This window comes from Scyliorhinus canicula, chromosome 4 (assembly GCF_902713615.1).
Source record: "Scyliorhinus canicula chromosome 4, sScyCan1.1, whole genome shotgun sequence".
Lineage (NCBI taxonomy): Eukaryota > Metazoa > Chordata > Chondrichthyes > Carcharhiniformes > Scyliorhinidae > Scyliorhinus > Scyliorhinus canicula.
The window spans coordinates 213,972,659-213,991,496 of NC_052149.1; positions in this window are offsets into that span (position 1 = coordinate 213,972,659).

Sequence of the window (18,838 nt, forward strand, 5' to 3'; positions counted from 1 at the left end):
CGATCGCCGATTACGAGGTCGGCATCGGGCAACGGCGAATCCCATCCAATGTCTATCTTGTGCTTCAGTGACCTGAATATAATGTATTAATTCAGGGTGCAGCCTGACATAGAACCACACAGTTACCCAAGATGGCCTTAGGTTTAAACCCTACTGATTTGGCAATAATGCTCAGCACTGTTTGTTTTATGAATAGCTGCTCTGCAAGCATTGAACAAACATGGTCAATGTGGGACTTGGTATCATTCTTGGATGTCTTCCATCCTCTCACCCTGACCTAACGAGTTCTACATCATTTGCTAAGTAAATGTGTCAACATTTTTAATTCCAAAGTGTAGGATCTTGTACACAGACTCACAGAATAATGCAGCACCGAGGGAGGACATTTGGCCAGTACATAACAGTAATGAATTTCATATAAGGCATCTACATGACACAGAGAGTTCCACTGTAGAAAATAAAGCATTTTGGAAATGAAACATTTTTAAGATACACTTGAGCAGCTAAGTCGTCACATGTAACTTTTTTTTGCTGCGGCGGGGGGAGTCAATCACTAAATAAACTGACTTATGACTGTGGCTCTCAGAAATAATCATCTCATCTTAAAACATCTTGTTACCTCCAGTCTGTGTGCAACCGAAGGAGAAAGGAACATTGCATTGATTAGTTCGAACAATCTCCGTTCCTGTCTCCCGGATGTACTGAGTGGCTCAGCCAGGCTCCACTGCCGCCCTTAAATCAATCTCCTTTCCAATCTTGCAACTGATTTGATTGTTCTGACAGACTAAGAATCTTCTTCATTGTGCAAAGTAGAAGAGACTAATAAATTAGGTCATAACAGTTATACTAGGACGTCCTGCTCCGGTCTAGCTGATAGTATCGTGCTATCTTAATTAAGAATGGAAGTAAGTGCATAATTATCGCTGGTGAAAAAATTCTTTAAAAATCTATTGAACTGTATGTGAGAACATAAACTTGGCTTTCGTGCAGAAGACAATCTCATTGGTCAGGGGACAACTCATTCCATTTAGAGAGACAAAGCACCACTAACGCAGGCACAAAAGGTCTCACCACCCATGTAACTTTTAAAGTGGGTGTTTTGTCACCAGTATCCCTTTAGGGGGTCACATCACCAAACTTCTTTAGAAGAAGAAAGTTTCAGAAATAGTACGGTCTTTTTGGGGGGCATTGTGTGCATTGCAGGATGGTGTGGGAGTTCATGCCTGCCTTCTTGTACAAAGTCAATTCCCAATCTCATACGCATTGCTACGAGGAAGTCCTGAGCTATTTCTCCTTTTGCAAATCTTAATGGTTTGCTTCAGAGCTAAATTGGCAAAGGACCAAGTGTTGGCAGTACATCTGTCCTTGCAGCTGAGAAGTGATTCATATTGCAGACAACATAAAGGAAGAGGAAGGAATTAAAATGTTTTTACAGAAACTGGACTTTCACTATAAGTATTGATTTGGAAAAGAGAGAATCGCCATCTGTGCTTTTCTGCAAAATAATAATAGTCAAAATAAATTTAGGCTGTATTACCCATTTCTGTTTAATCTTGTTGACTTGGTTGGAGTGTACTTCGTTGAACAGTATGCAATAGTGACATCATCTGTGGAAACTGGCAGGAAACATTAATAAACCTGCCAGCGTGTGGCTTCTCTGCTTCCACGCTCTGCCAGTATTATTCTGCAGCTTATCTCAGAGAGGTCTGTCAGAATGGGAATGTTGGGGGCGATGGGGTGGGGGTGGTGTAGGCGAGTTAACTCATCCTTCTGTTTTCTCTTGCTCTCTATTTAGTGACATTTTCTTTAGAATGGGGCTGGAGAAACCTCTGAAGCATTTTGGGTATTTCTCATTCATCAACAGGCTGTCCCACAATAGAATTTAAAAAAAATATCACAGCATCCGTGAGATTGGCCCATCACCGTGTCCTTTCTATTTGAATGCCGATCCAATTCCCTTCTATATGATGTTCCACAGTCTGCCTCAACTGATAGTGATGAAAAAGCATTCCATCTTCAAATTATTGAATGAATGAAACAACTTTTCCAGCTTTCCCATTTGTTTTTCTGGCGATGACCCCTAGTCTATGACCCTCAGTCTGTGACCCTCAGTCTATGACCCTCAGTCCATGACCCTCAGTCCATGACCCTCGGTCCATGACCCTCGGTCCATGACCCTCAGCCTATGACCTTGGTCCATGACCCTCAGTCCATGACCCTCGGTCTATGACCCTCGGTCCATGACCCTCAGTCTATGACCTCGGTCTATGGCCCCCTTGTTATCAATTTGCAAACTATTATAAACAAGTTTTCCTGTTCTTTGACAAAACCTCTCGTTATAAACAACCCCATATGTTTGAGGTCTTTTGCTGTACCTGTTTACACAAAAGACAGGCAAAATATTCTGGTGCAATAATGTACACACAAAAAGGAAAATGGAATATAATCACACTGACATTATTCGAACTGAAGTCAATCGTATATTAATTCTTTTCATAGCACTTGAAGAACTTATGTCACAGTGGAATGAAGATCTTACAAGATTAAAAGAAGAAATTAAGAAATAGGATTGCTTCAGCGTCATGGAGAGCTTGCATTTATTTTTATAATGTAGGAAATGTGGCATTCAATTTTTACATAGCAAGATCCCACAAACAGCAACGTGATAATGACCAGATACTCTGGGCGAAATCTCACTATATTTTTTCAAAGTGACGGTTCCGGTGAGAAAACCAATGGGAAAACTCATTGAATATTCAGCCTCTTTAACAACGTTTTATTTTCCACGTGATTCACACCGCCCTCATGGCGGCTTGCCTCTGATTCACTCACCCCAGGAAAACTCAGTCTCTGTAGTCAGCTCCTTTCAAACACCTCCCCCTGCACTTGTTCCACATGCTGTTGGGGGAATGGCTGCCGGGAAGACAGCACAAAGATTTTCCGGGATGGTGTGGAGCAGAGTCGTGACATCGTCTACCCGCGATCGGGCAGGCGGCCATCAAGCATGGTCACCACCTCCACCTAAGAGGCAGTGGCGGTGATAGTAAGTGCCAGCTCGTTGCATAAGAGGGAACAGTGCTGGGAGAAGATGCATGGCCTTCTATGTGCAGCCATGATAAGCCTGCCTCATAATGACGTCCGCGGCACCCCTTCACACACCCTTCATGTCTCCACAGTGATCTCTCAGCCAGCCACCTTACAGACTCCCTGATGCACGATCAATTACACAAAGTCGAGAGTTGGAGGCTATCGAGGCTTTATTACACTAAGATGTGTGGCCTCCTACAGCAGCTGGCGAAATGGCTGCTGTATGGGGGGCATACATATTTATACTCTGCCTACTGGGTGATGTGTTAGGCAGGTTGGGTCGACGTGGACTGCACTTGATGCCGTGTAGCGAGAGACAGACCTCTAACGCTGGAGAAGATCCAACACGATTTTATTTAACATCTTAGCTATGTTCAACTGTGGGTTGACACTATACTGAATTGACTGGAGACCTAATACTAGCCTGACCAGACTTACTAGCTACCGCATGGTGTTTGCACTGGCTAGCTCATGAACTCTGACTGTCTCGCTCATGAACTCTGACTGTCTCAGTGGCTGGGTTCAGAGAGAGCGGGAAACCTAGTGCCCTCTGGCTTTATAGTGGTCGTGTCCTGTCTGGTGATTGGCTGCTGTGTTCTGTGTGCTTACTGGTCATCCTGTGTGTCAATCACTGCCTGTCTGCACTCCATTATATACATAGATGTATATTATGACATCTCCCCCTTTTTGTTTAGATAATAAATATTAAGGTGCGTGTGCGTTTGGATATGTATATGTGCCTGACTATACACAAAACGTGTCAAAATGAACTTATATACATAGGAAGGTGTCGCTAGTGCAGGTAAAAGGCAAATGAAATGATATTTACAGAGGTCAAAACGATGAGGTAACAAAATGTACAAAAGTTCAGTCTATAGATTTAGTCTTTGTGGTTGATCGCCTCGGGGGTAGATCAGGGGCCGACTGCACTTGGATAGTCGGGACCGCTGCCATTGCGGTGGTCGCGGAGGCCGGCAGGATTGCTAGTAGATCGGTGGCCTCGTGGTAGGGCACGTCCGGAGGAAGCATTGTGGGTGGCGGGGCACTTTGGTCAGGTGGCGGGCGTGGAAGTCTTCGCAGTGCCCGTCTGTTGCGCCGTAGCAGGGAGCTATCAGCCATGCAGACAAGGAACAATCTTGGCACCACTTGCTTGACCACCACAGCTGTGACTGACCAGCCGCCCTCAGGAAACTGTACACGAACACGATCAGTTGGGGCCAGCTCGGGTAGTTCCGTGGCATGAGCATCATATGTAGATTTCTGTTGGACCCGGGACTGCTGCATTTTCTGTACGACCGTGAGGTGGTCAAGGTCTGGAACATGGATGGCTGGAACCGTGGTCCTCAGAGTGCGATTCATGAGCATCTGCGCTGTAGACAACCCAGTGGACAGCGGGGTTGCTCTTTATGCCAGAAGTACCAGGTTGAAGTCGGAGCCTGAGTCTGCAGCCTTGCATAGCAACCGCTTAACAATATGGACCCCTTTTTTGGCCTTCCCGTAGTGGGGGCTGGAGGTTACATGACGGAAGTTGTAGGACCGTGCAAAATCAGACCATTTCTGGCTGTAAAAGCAGGGGCCGTTGTCACTCATCGCCGTGAGCGGTGTCCCATGCCTGGCGAATGTTTCTTTGCAGGCTTTGATCACCGCGTTTGACGTGACGTCGGACAGTTTCACTACTTCTGGGTAACTGGAGAAGTAGTCGACCAGGAGGATGTAGTCACGCCCCTTGGCATGGAAAAGGTCGACACCGACTTTGGACCACGGAGAGGTCACTATCTCATACTGCTGCAATGTTTCTTTGGGTTGAGCTGGCTGAAATTTCTGACATGTAGGGCAGTTGAGGACTGTGTTGGCTATGTCCTGGCTGATGCCCGGCCAATCAGTCAACCAGCCTGGACCATCCTTGTGCCCTTTGGAAATCACAAACCAGAGAAGCTCTGAGGGAGACATCTTGGAGTCAAGCATCGAGGAAGCATCACATCTGTCACCCACACCCTATACCAGCACAGGTACTCACACTTCAGTGGGATTAACTAGTAGCAAGCTTCTGGGTCACTCACTGTTGACCACCACACAGCGAAAGATCCACAACAGGCGGAGGAAGGGACATCCCAGGGATCTGGTACTCGGAGGGATTCTGGAGGCCAAGATTCTTCTGAGTCTCTGGCCGATGGCGTGCCCCTGGGTCCAGTCTTCCCAGACCTGCTGGAGCCGCAAAGGCAGATTGATGAACATCAGGAAGGGATGACACCATGCCACCTCGGACTGTAAGGCTGACTGGAGGAGGACCATCATCTTCTGTCTGAGGAGAAGGTGACTTCACTCCAACATAATAATACCAACACTGCGAGGGTGGTGTCCACTGTGGAGACCTTGGCACAGGTGTGAACTCCATGGTGGAGGATGTTCATGTCATGGCTCAGCTCATGACATTCATGGCTGAGGCCATGAGATCTATGGTGCAGGACTTCAACTGCATGGTGCAGGCATTATAGGAAATGCAGGAGTGTCAGCGTCAGAGGATGGCGGGGCTTCTGGATCTCACTCCAGCTGGCCCCCTAACCCATGGAAGAGTGCAGGCACCCCCAGGCACCCAATGGGATGAGGATCGGCAGCAGCGCAGACGGAGCCTTGCACTCAAGAGATCCCTGGGGGTATTCAGCCCATTTGACAGCCTCCTCCCTGTGAACGACGCAGCTCCAGCCCTGCACACCGAGGAGGGCAGCATTGTCACAACCGTGCAGCCCAAAAGTAGACCCGGATGCTCAAAGGTTCAGGCCCCCCAGGAGACGCCTCCCAAGGTCATCTCTGTTCACAGGGTGTGGATCCTGTGGATACACCTAGACCTAGTGGAAAGGTGAAGAAGAGTAAGAAACTGTAGGCACTTAGTGGACGCGGGTGAACGCAGGCATTCGTAGAGGAATGTCACCATTGTTATATGGTTCTGGTATTAAACATCACTTTGTTTCACCGTTGCAGATCCTCCACGCTGTTACGCCATACTCTGCAAGTCCCCGTGCACATTCGGCACTTCATCCCTGTGGAGTATAATAATAATCTTTATTAGTGTCATAAGTAGGCTTACATTAACATGCAACGAAGTTACTGTGAAAATCCACTAGTTACCACACTCTGGCACCTGTTCGGGTACACAGAGGAAGAATTCAGAATGTCCAATTCACCTAACAATCACGTCTTTCAGGACTAGTGGGAGGAAACTGGAGTACCGGGGGAAACCCACGCAGACACGGGGAGAACGTGCAGACTTCGCAATGACCCAAGCGGGAATCAAACCTCGACCCCTGGCGCTGTGAAGCAAAAGTGCTAACCACTGTGCTACCGTGCCGCCCATGAGAATGGCAGCATTATGTCTCGCCTACCTCCCTCACTGACAGTGCAAGGAACACATCTGTACCACCCCCTACAAGCCCCCATCAATGGAAGGTTAAAACCCCCGCAACATCAACACTCAGGCCTCTCATGCCTGCCAGTCTTCTCTAGCGATGAGGTTGCCAAAGGTTGAAAAAGTGTAGAGAGCCTGCCCACCTCATACGTAGGACATCAGAACCCCTGACCTCGGAGGAGGCAGCATGGTGGCACAGTGCTCACAGCTACAGGGTCCCAGGTTCGATTCCAGGCTTGGGTTACTGTCTGTGCAGAGTCTGCACGTTCTCTCCATGTCTGCGTGGGTTTCCTCCGAGTGCTCCGGTTGCCTCCTACAAGTCCAATGGTGTGCAGGTTTGATGGATTGGCCGTGCTAAATTGCCCCTTAGTGTCCAAAAAAAGGTTAGGTGGGGTTACTGGGTTACGAGGATAGGGTGGAGGCATGGGCTTAAGTAGTGTGCTCTTTCCAAGAACCGGTGCAGACTCAATGGGCCGAATGGCCTTCTTCTGCACTTTAAATTCCATGACTCTGTGAGTAGCAGCTGAGATTTGTCATTAGTGTCTCTGGACCTCTGGTCTGAGGAGCATCACTCTGTCCTGACTGCAAGTCACCATCATTCTGCTGCAGCGTCCAGCCAATTGCTTTAGCACCCTGCCCATAAATATAGACACTGTCACAATGACATCCTGCAGGCACCACAGCAGTGAGTGGATATCTGACTCCACGGTAGGGGAGATCTTCACACACTTGACAGATTGAGAGTCAATGAGGGCCTAACCCTGCACCCCATATGAGCCCGCCACCTCCTCTTCTGTGGGCTTCCCTTGCCGCCCGCTTCGATATCCTCCTCATCCGAGGAGATTTGGCGCTCCTCCTGGTCCAGCTGTTCTCACGGCTGCAGTGCCAGGTGGTACAGAATGCTGCAGGGCACTGATGATGCAGGATGCCCTCTGGGGGCTGTAATGGAGGGCACCCAGACCGGTGTAGGCACCGGAACAGCCTCTTGAGCAATCCAATTACCTGTTTGACAAGCGCACGCAGATGATCGGGGTCTCCGTACTGCCTGCTTAGCGGGTACCCTTTGTCCCCATTGTGCCGTCCCTCCAGCCGCTGCTCTCTCGCAAGAACAGGCGAGGTTGCCAGATTCCTGTTTTCATGCAGCTGTCATAAATCTCGCTGCTGTGACGTCACGCCAATGACCGATGAATATTCATTGACGGGGGGCAAGTCCTGGTGGGAGGGATCGGTAATGATATTATAATATATTAAAATGAGATTCTGCGGCAGATTTCTCAATACAAAACCAGTGAAGGGCCTGGAAAATTAAAAATTGAGATCTCGCTGGAGAAAATCGGGTTTTGCGATTCTCACCGAATTTTCCGTCCGCGTCGTCGTTCTTACTGACGGCCAATGCCGGCTCTAAATCAATCCTTCCATTCTTTGCAATGTTGATGGGGCCATAAATATTCGCCGGGAGAAAAGACATTACTGTTCTGTTCTTCTTTGAAATAGTGTCACCCGAGAGAGCAGACGCTGCCTCAGGCTTAACATCTCATCCGATAGGCGGCATCTCCAACAGTGCCGCAGTCCCTCAGGCCTGCACTGGACTGTCAGTCCAGATTCTTCTCAAAGTCCTGGAGAGGGACTTGAACTTGTAACTTCTGTCTGGCTCTGTCAGCTAAATGTGGTTTTGAATTGACATGTTTCATAGAATGTTACAGTGCAGAAGGAGGCCATTCAGCCCATCGAGTCTGCACCGGCTCATCTTTGGACTGTGGGAGGAAACCGGAGCACCCGGAGGAAACCCACGCACACGCGGGGAGGATGTGCAGACTCCGCACAGTGACCCAAGCCGGAATCGAACCTGGGACCCTGGAGCTGTGAAGCGATTGTGCTATCCACAATGCTACCGTGCTGCCCCTGCTTTGTATGAGAAGAAGAGTAAAATGTTGCAAATGCTGACAATCTGCAATGGAGAAAATGCTCAGCAGGTCAGGCAGCATCTGGGGGGTGAGAAATAGAGTTAATGAGAATGTTAATCTGCCTGGGTGGGCAGGAGTCACTTAAAACATTTTAAAATGCGGACACGTCAGATAGTTGGCAGAAACTGCTGACTTCTGCATTTAAACTGAGCCTCTTCTTGATCGTAGGTGAAACCCTTGTGGGACAGGTAGGTCTGATATTAATACATGCCAATTGACTGAAACATTGTTCCGTATACTGGACTTCAGAAATTTAAAATGCATTTTTTAACTTCAGGTGAAAATAGGAATTCCGGAACCTTCCCCCCTCCCCCAGCGCTGAGGCGGCCCTACGTCGGCTGATTGCCATGGGGGGGAAAAGTCAAACAGAAACCTACTGAAATTATAGTTTTCACACCTCGGTTTCTCGCACTGCAGAGACAGCTGCTTTGTGAGACATGGGGAGAGAGAGAGAAAGTAGCGACTGCTGTGTGGAAGAACAAAACAGCTAGTTAATGTGGAGAAGCAGGATGCTTGTCAGAGTCCACGCTCTGTTTGAAAGGAATGGAACAGAACACGTAAGACTTTTGGAGCTTAAGGGACAAGGAGTCGCCACGGTAGGTCTTGTGAGTGGAAGTCAGATTTGGAAGGCTCAGTGGAATAACTTGGAAGGCCACCAAAAGTTGTGATCTAGCATGTCAGGGCGATGTCAGCCTGCTGGAGAGCCATAGAAAGCAAACCATTAAATCCCGACAGTTTAGAAGGAACCCATCGGCCAATCGAGTCTGCACTGACACGCTGAAAGAGCACCCTAACTACACCCATGCCCCTGCCCTATCCCCATAACCCCATTTAACCTTTTGGACCCTAAGGGGCAATCTGGCATGGCCACTTCACCTAACGTAAAGATCTTTAGACTATGGGAGGAAACTGGAGCACCCGGAGGAAACCCACGCAGACACGGGGAGAATGTACAAACTCCACACAGTCACTCAAGGCCAGAATTGAACCCTGGTTCCTGGCGCTGGGAGGCAGCAGTGCTAACCACTGTGCCACCGTGCAGCCGGGGTAACATAGCCCAGAGTAACACTGGATTATTTTTAGAATGCTACATATCTGCCAGATGTGCAGCAAAAGTGGTCATAAGACATAAATGATTGCATTTGTTAGTTAATGCAAATATACCTTTCCTTTAGTTTCATGTAATCCATTCCAATTCGATTCCCGTGACCTAGCAGTGCACTAAGGCAGACTTCCTTCTATTTCTATGGTTATTACTTCCTGGAACAGGTCGCTCGTCTGTTGCCAGTGGCTTATAGCTTGAGGGACATCACTCCACATCAAACGTGGCTGACCAGCAGTTTCACCCACTTTTACTGCCAACCATTGGTGCGTTGGAAGGATTTGTAGGTTGACAATATCAACCTGTTTTACCACATAAGGAATACACATTCCTTGGCCATTAAGTCCTCGGGTGGGACTCGAACCTAGAGCTTCTGAGCAAGGTGTAGGGATGCTACCCACTGCACCACAAGACCTCCAGTTCCATGTATTAGTTGCTTGTTACGTAATGTTTGATGTATGTTGATTTTAGTTTGTTTGTTACAGTAAAACTTTTAAAAATGTAAAATCCTAACCTTTGGTTATTTCCATTGGTCGTTTGGGAAATTTACCTCTTTTTTAAAAAGTCTCCATCGGGGAGGTAACAATACTTAACCATGAAGTCTGTCTTTAACTCCCAGAGCACAGGGTTACAGCCTTCCTGGTACTTGCCAAGTTGAACAGGATGAGGTAGCTGTGGAGAATCGTGGGGCTGAACAATTAACAGGTTGGAAAACATTTAAATACAGAGATACAGCAGTCATTTCTTTGCATAAATGAAAGGTTTTTGCTCACAAGACTCAGTGTTTTTATGGTTTTCACACAAAATCTCCAACCTTTGAAGGTTAGTTGTCGAAGTTCTCGGATATTGAAGCAGTCTGTGCATACATGCACAAGACCTGAATAACATTTAGGCTTGGGCTGATTAGTGGCAAGTAACATTCATGCCAGGCAATGGCCTTCACCAACATGGAAAAACCTAACTACCTGCCCTTGACATTCAATGGCAATATCATTGCTGACTCTCTCACTGTGGTAGTCACCACTGTTGTATTATATTGTATATATTGGTATGACAGTAAGGCCCCTGTACTACAGGTACGGGGGTAGATCCCTGCCTGGTGGCTCCGCCCAGTAGGCGGATTATAAATGTGTGTGCTCTCCGAACAGCAGCCATTTCACCAGCTGCAGTAGGAGGCCACACATCTCTGTGTAATAAAGCCTCGATTACTCTCTACTCTCATCTCGTCGTAATTGATAGTGCATCAATTTATTACACAGAGATGTTTCAGAGATGGACCTCCGCATCAAGCCAAATCGCCTGCAGCTGCCCCCTCAAGCAGACAACGCCAAAAAGGACTTCACACATTGGCTAGCTTGCTTTGAAGCATACATCGGGTCTGCGCCAGACCCAATCCCAGAAGCACAGAAGCTCCAGATTCTGTACATGCGGCTGAGCTCCAACGTCTTTCCCCTTGTCCAGGACGCGCCTACTGACGCAGAGGCCATGGCGCTACTGAAGGAGAATTACACTCAGCAGACCAACAAGATCTATGCCAGGCACATCCTGTCCACGCGGCACCAACTTCCCAGTGAGGCTGTTGAAGGTTTCTGGCGTGCCTTGCTCGCCCTGGTGAGAGACTGTGATTGCCAGGCCATTTCGGCCACTGAACATTCAAACCTGCTGATGAGAGAGGCATTCGTTACGGGCGTAGGGTCTGACTACATCAACCAGCGCCTCTTAGAAGGGGCCACGCTTGACCTCACGGCGACCAAGAAACTAGCGGTCTCGCTCACGGTCACCTCACGCAATGTCCAGGCTTATGCCCCCGACCGCATGGTGCACCCCACTGTGCATCGTGGACCCCGCCAGCGGCCACCCCATCGTGGACCCCATCAGTGACCGCCCCCAGCCAACCCCACACCTGCGCCGCGCGGCAGCCAACTAACCCCGGGGGACTCAAGTGCTACTTCTGCGACAGACAAAACACACCCGGCAGCGCTGGCCGGCGCGGAGCGTGCTCTGCAAGGCCTGTGGCAAGAAGGGACATTTTGCTGCAGTGTGCCAGGCCCGCTCAGACCCTCTATTGTCCCTGCACACCCCATGTGCGGCCAGTGGGCGCTGCCACCTTCCTCTCCTCAGACCACGCGCAGCCCATGGGCGCTGCCATCTTGCTCCACCCACAACACGTGCGGCCCGCGGGCACCACCATCTTGCTTGCCTCAGAACCTATGGGCACCGCCATCTTGCCTGCCCCAGGACACGTGCCGCCCGTGGGTGCTGCCATCTTACCCGCCTCAGGACCCCTGCCCATCGAGGACCTCATCGGGCCGCTCATCGCCTGCAACCGCCGACGATCAGCTGCGTCTTGCCTCGGCCACGATCGACCAGTGTCGACCGCATAACCTCGCGACTGCTGCGACAATGGTGAAGGTCGACGGGCACGAGATATCCTGCCTTCTGGACTCCAGGAGCACTGAGAGATTCATCCACCACAATATGGTAAGGCGCTGCTCCCTCGCGATATACCCCGCTAACCAAAGAATCTCCCTGGCCTCCGGATCCCACTCCATGGCGATCTGAGGGTACTGTATCGCCACCCTCATCATCCAGGGTGTAGAGTTCAGCGACTTCCGGCTCTACGTCCTCCCCAACCTCTGCGCTGCCTTGCTCCTCGGCCTGGACTTCCAGTGCAACCTCCAGAGCCTAACCCTGAAATTTAGCTGGCCCCGACCACCCCTTACTGTTTGCGGCCTCACGACCCTTAAGGTCGACCCGTCTTCCCTGTTTGCAAACCTGTCGCCACCAGGAGCAGTCGGTACAGCGCCCAGGACAGGACCTTCATCAGGTCTGAGGTCCACCGGCTGCTGCTGGAAGGTATCATCAAACATGCCAGCAACAGCCCCTGGTGAGCCCAAGTGGTAGTAGTTAAAACTGGAGAAAAACACAGGATGGTCGTTGATGACAGTCAGACCATCAATCGGTACACACAGCTTGACGCGTACCCCCTCCCATGCATATCTGATATGGTCAATCAGATTGCACTGTACCGGGTCTTCTCGACAGTGGACCTGAAATCTGCCTATCACCAGCTCCCCATTCGCAAGGTGGACCGCCCGTACACCGCGTTTGAAGTGAACGGCCGCCTTTACCACTTCCTTAGGGTTCCCTTCGGCGTCACCAACGGGGTCTCGGTCTTCCAACGGGAGATGGACCGAATGGTTGACCGGTACGGGCTGCGGGCCACTTTCCCGTACCTGGACAATGTCACCATCTGCGGCCACGACCAGCAGGACCACGACGGTAACCTTTCCAAATTCCTCCACACTGCCACACTCCCCAACCTAACTTACAACAGGGAGAAGTGTGTGTTCAGCACGAACCAATTAGCCATCCTCGGCTATGTGGTTCAGAACGGAGTTCTATTGCCTGACCCCGATCGCATGCGCCCCCTCATGGAACTCCCCCTTCCCCACTGCCCCAAGGCCCTCAAACGATGCCTGGGGTTCTTTTCGTACTACGCCCAGTGGGTCCCTATGTAGACAAAGCCCGCCCACTCATCCACTCCACCGCTTTCCCACTGACGGCCGAGGCTCACCAGGCCTTCAACCGTATCAAGGCCGACATCGGCAAGACCGCGATGCACGCGGTCGACGAGACGCTCCCCTTCCAAGTCGAGAGCAATGCATCAGACTTCGCTCTGGCCGCCACCCTCAACCAGGCAGGCAGGCCCATGGCATTCTTTTCCCGCACCCTCCATGCCTCTAAACTTCGGCACTCCTCCGTCGAAAAGGAGGCCCAAGTGATCATTGAAGCTGTGCGATATTGGAGGCATTACCTGGCCGGCAGGAGATTCACTCTCCTCACTGACAAAAGGTCGGTTGCCTTCATGTTTAACAACACACAGCGGGGTAAGATCAAAAATGATAAGATATTGCAGTGGAAGATCGGGCTCTCTGTCATAAGATACACCAGTATATCATGGTTCATCTCTCAAGTCTACACTAGCCAACACTTCATAGTACCAGGAGTTGAGGGATGCTCGCACTTCTGAGACCTACCTTTCAGTGATCTGCCTTCCACCAGTCTCGCGCCATCCTACAGAATGGACTCCGTTCGCCCGCCGCCGCCTCTCCGCATTGCCGGGAATCTGGGTTCAAACTGGAAACTTTTCAAACAGTGTTTCCAGCTGTACCTCGAAGCCAGGGACCTGGAAGCTGCCTCGGACGCACGGAAGATTGCTCTCTTCCTCTTCACAGCCGGGGACCACACTCTGCACATTTACAACTCGCTCACCTTCGATGAGGGGGAGGACAAATCAAAGTTCAAGACCATAATTCTGAAGTTCGACAGCCACTGCGCGGTCGAGGTTAACGAGAGCTTCGAGAGATACATGTTTCAGCAGCGAATTCAAGGTAAGGACGAGCCTTTCCAGTCCTTTATTACCCACCTCGCGTCCTTGCGCAGTCCTGCAACTACGGGTCCACCTCTGACTCCATGGTCCGTGACCAGATTGTTTTTGGTGTTCAATCTGAGCCCCTGCGCCAGCAGCTACTAAAAGTAAAGCAGCTCACTCTCTCCACGGCCATTGAGACCTGTGTACTTCATGAACATGCCTCCACGCGCTACTCCTGCATCCAGGCTGCAAGCCCCTTACGAGGCAGAACAGGTCCAAATGATTAAACCTTTTCGCGCTCTGGAACTGAACTGAGTGATGAACCCACGCATGCGCGGTGGCGCGACGAACGTCCCGACGCTCCGGCGTGCGGCAACTGCGGCTCCGCCCACTTAAAGCGCCAATGTCCCGCGAAGTCCCGATGCTGCCTGCAGTGTGGCAAGCGAGGCCACTACGCTACAATGTGCAGATCTTCCATGCCTGCTGTGTTTAGGAGGTCCACCCAGACCCACAGAGACATCAGGGCTGTCCAGCCTGCCATCAATGAACCTACTCTAGACCTTGATTCCGACTGTGCCTGTATTGACCCACAGGTCCCGTTCCAAATCGGCGTCGTTACTACGAACAGGATGTCCCCCAAGCGTGGCACTGAACCCATCCACGTCCACAGCGTCAGCCATGATGATGAGTGGTGTGCGACCCTTAAGGTCAACCAGTCCCCTGTCAGGTTCCGCCTGGACACTGGCGCTTCTGCCAATCTCATCGCGTCGTCTGATTTTCGCCAGCTCTGCGTACAGCCAGCTGCCATGCCATCTGCCTGTAAATTGCTGGACTACAATGGCAATGCCATCGCCGCCAGCGGCTCCTGCCGCCTTGAGGTGACACATCGTGCTCACACAGTCATTCTCCCGTTCGAGATTGTTGCTGTCTCAAAAGCCTCCTTGCTTGGTGCGCAGGCATGCAAGCTGCTCCACTTAGTGCAGAGAGTACACTCTCTCTCTTCAAGCGATGTGTCTGCATCCTCTGACACAGACTTCAGGGCGCAACTCGACTCCATCATACAACAACACCATGATGTTTTCGAAGGCATGGGCACGCTCCCGTACATGTATGAATTCTTACTCAAGCCCAACGCCACGCCTGTCGAGTCCCAGTGCCCCTCAGGGACCGCCTCAAGCAACAGCTCCCGGACCTCCAGGACCAAGGAGTCATTTCTAGGGTCACGGAACCCACAGATTGGGTAAGCTCCATGGTCTGCGTCAAGAAGCCGTCCGGCGAGCTGCAGATCTGTATAGATCCTAAAGATCTGAATCAGAATATCATGCGGGAGCACTACCCGATTCCGAAACGTGAGGAGCTCACGTCCGAGATGGCCCACGCCAAACTATTCTCAAAACTGGATGCCTCGAAGGGTTTCTGGCAGATCCAACTAGATGAGTCAAGCAGGAAGCTGTGCACGTTCAACACACCCTTTGGCAGGTTCTGCTACAACCGGATGCCATTCGGCATCATCTCTGGTCCAAGGTTTTCCACCGGATCATGGAGCAGATGACGGAAGGGATCGATGGCGTCCAGGTATATGTCGATGACATTATTATCTGGTCAACCACCCCGCAGGAACACATTGCCCGCCTTCAGCGTGTTTTCAGGCGCATCCACGAACACAGCCTCTGCCTCAATAGGGCCAAATGCTCCTTCGGCCAGTCGAGCATCAAGTTTCTGGGGGATCACATCTCCCACCAGGGGGTGCGTCCGGACGAGGACAAGATTGCAGTAATCACCTCAATGAAGATGCCCGAGGACAAGAAAGCGGTCCTCCGGTTCCTGGGTATGGTGACTTTCCTCGGGAAGTACATCCCGAATCTCGTCTCACACACCACGGCCCTCAGAGACCTGATTCGCAAAACAACAGATTTCCGATGACTCCCTGCTCACGAGCGTGAATGGCAGGAGCTGAAGGCCAAGCTTTCCACGGCCCCAGTGTTGGCCTTTTTCGACCCGACCAAAGAGACCAAAATCTCTACTGATGCCAGTCAGTCGGGCATTGGTGCCATGTTCCTGCAACGAGACGAGGCCTCGTCATGGGCCCCCGTTGCGTATGCGTCGCGGGTGATGACTCACACAGAGCAGCGCTATGCGCAAATTGAGAAAGAGTGTCTCGGCCTTCTCACTGGAGTCGTGAAGTTCCACGACTATGTCTATGGACTTCCGCAGTTCACGGTTGAAACCGACCACCGCCCCCTTGTAAATATTATCAAAAAGGACTTGAACGACATGACGCCTCGCCTCCAGAGTATCCTACTCAAGCTGCGCAGGTACGACTCTCAACTGATCTATACCCCTGGCAAAGACCTTGCCGTTGCCGATGCCCTCTCAATGTCGATCACAACTCCATGTGATAATGATGGCTTCATTTGCCAAATAGACGCTCACGTCCAGTTTGCAGCCTCCCATTTGCCAGCTACGGATGCATGACTGATGCAAATTCGCCGCGAGACGGCGGCTGATCCACTTTTGCAGCGGGTGATGCTTCTAATGTCAGATGGGTGGCTCAAGGGCCAATGCCCACAATTTAACAACGGATCGCATCGTCGTCCCACAAAGCATACGCCAGCTAGTGTTGGAGCAACTCTATGAAGGTCATTTAGGAATCGAGAAGTGTCGCTGCAGGGCCAGAGAAGCCGTCTACTGGCCGGGCATCAATGATGACATCGCCAATGTGGTGCTCAACTGCTCTACCTGCCAGAGTTTTCAGCCCGCCCAACAACGGGAGACCCTGATGCCCCATGAGCTCGATACATCGCCTTGGACCAAAGTGGGCATCGACTTGTTCCATGTATTGGGCAGGGACTACGCCATCATCATCGACTACTTCTCCAGTTACCCGGAGGTCATCAGGCTGCACTATCTCACATCCTCGGCTGCGATCAGGGCTTGTAAGGAGACATTTGCCCAACATGGCATTCCGGTGACGGTCATGTCGGACAATGGCCCCTGTTTTGCGAGCCAGGAATAGGCCGGCTTTGCCCGACACTATAACTCCGAGTACGTTACGTCCAGTCCCCTATACCCCCAATCCAATGGGAAGGCGGAAAAGGGGGTCCACATCATCAAGCGGCTCCTCAGCAAGGCCGCCGACGCCGGCTCAGATTTCCATCTTGCTCTGCTAGCCTATCGCTCTGCCCCGCTCTCCACCGGCCTGTCGCCTGCTCAGCTGCTAATGAACCGCACCCTCAGAACGACGGTGCCATCAATTCTCACTCCCAACCTCGATTATGTCCCCGTGCTCCACCGCATGCACATGTCTCAACTGCAGCAGAAATCTTCCTACGACTCACGGACTGCTGACCTTCCCGACATCCATCCACGCGACAAGGTTCGCATCCACCTTCCGGATGGTGACTGGTCTGTGCCTGCTGTAGTTCTAAGGCAGGTGGCCCCCCCGCTCCTTCCTGGTCCGCTTACCGGATGGATCCATACGGCGCCGCAACAGGCGTGCTCTTCACCTGGTTCCAGGGTCGTCACGGGATCCTCCGACCAGCTCTCCTACTGATCCCGCCGTGGACTGTGTGGCGCTTCCAGTCACTCTGCCTGCCCCTGACAGTGCTGCAGCCCTCCCGGCTCCTGAGGCGCCAGACATTGCCCCACCCTTGAGGCGGTAAACCAGAGTTTGTCGCCCACCTCAGAGACTGAACTTATGAACTCTGTACACATGTGGACCCTCTGAAATGTTCTTTTTTTCCTATATCCTTTATTGTTGCATTCGTTATCCAGTGATTTGTAAATAGATTCGCTGGTTGTTCCAGTTCATGGTAGTCATCTGCACCAGGCACCTTCCTCTGTAAATAGTCTTGTTCCCTGTATATAGCTTTGTACATATGTCTTCGCACCTCACACGTAGCTCGGTACATTCTCCACACACCCACACTATTTATTATCACATGCCTATATCAACATTTTTTTAATAAAAGGTGGGATGTCATAATATACACCAGTATATCATGGTGCAGACACACACAGGGATCAATCAACATGTACAAACACTGCAGCCAATCACCAGTTAGAATACACCCACTATAAAGGCAGAAGGCACCACGGTTCCCGCTCATTCTGGGTGCTGCCTCTGAGTGTAACAAGAACTCATCCAGCCCAGCACAGACTTACAACACATGCTGAGAGAATCAGCTGGTTCGGACAAGGCTTAGGTCTCTAGTTTAAGTTAGCATCATTTAGACCCACAGTCATCGTGTGTTAGTTAGTTAGAAATAGTTAATAAAATTGAGTTGAACCTTCATCAGTGTTGGAAGTGTCTGTTCATCTCTCAAGTCTACACTAGCCAACACTTCACTCTCCTGCTACAATTACGAGGTTTTGTATCACCCCGGGAAGCTCAACAAGCCCCCCGATGCCCGGTCCCGAGGTACATGTGCCAGTGCACAAGTGGACCGACTCCGGACCCTGCACGATGATCTCTGTCACCCAGTAGTCACCTGATCCCTACCCTATTGCCCTCCCTACCCTCCCTACCCTCCCTGCCCTACTCCATCGAGGAAGTCAGGGCTATCACCAGAGACTGCCAGGTCTGCTCAGAGTGTAAACCGCACTTCTACCGGCCAGACCGTGCATGCCTGATGAAGGCCTCCCGCCCCTTTGAATGCCTCAGCGTGGACTTCAAAGGATCCCCCCCCTCCACCGACCCCAACACGTATTTTCTTAATGTGTTCGACGATTATTCCCGATTCCCCTTTGTCGTCCCATGCCCCGATATGACGTCTGCCACCATCATCAAAGCCATCAACACCATCTTCGCTCTGTTCGGTTTCCCCGCCTAAGTCCACAGCGGCCGGGGATCCTCATTTATGAGCGATGAGCTGCGCCAGTACCTGCTCAACAGGGGCATTGCCTCG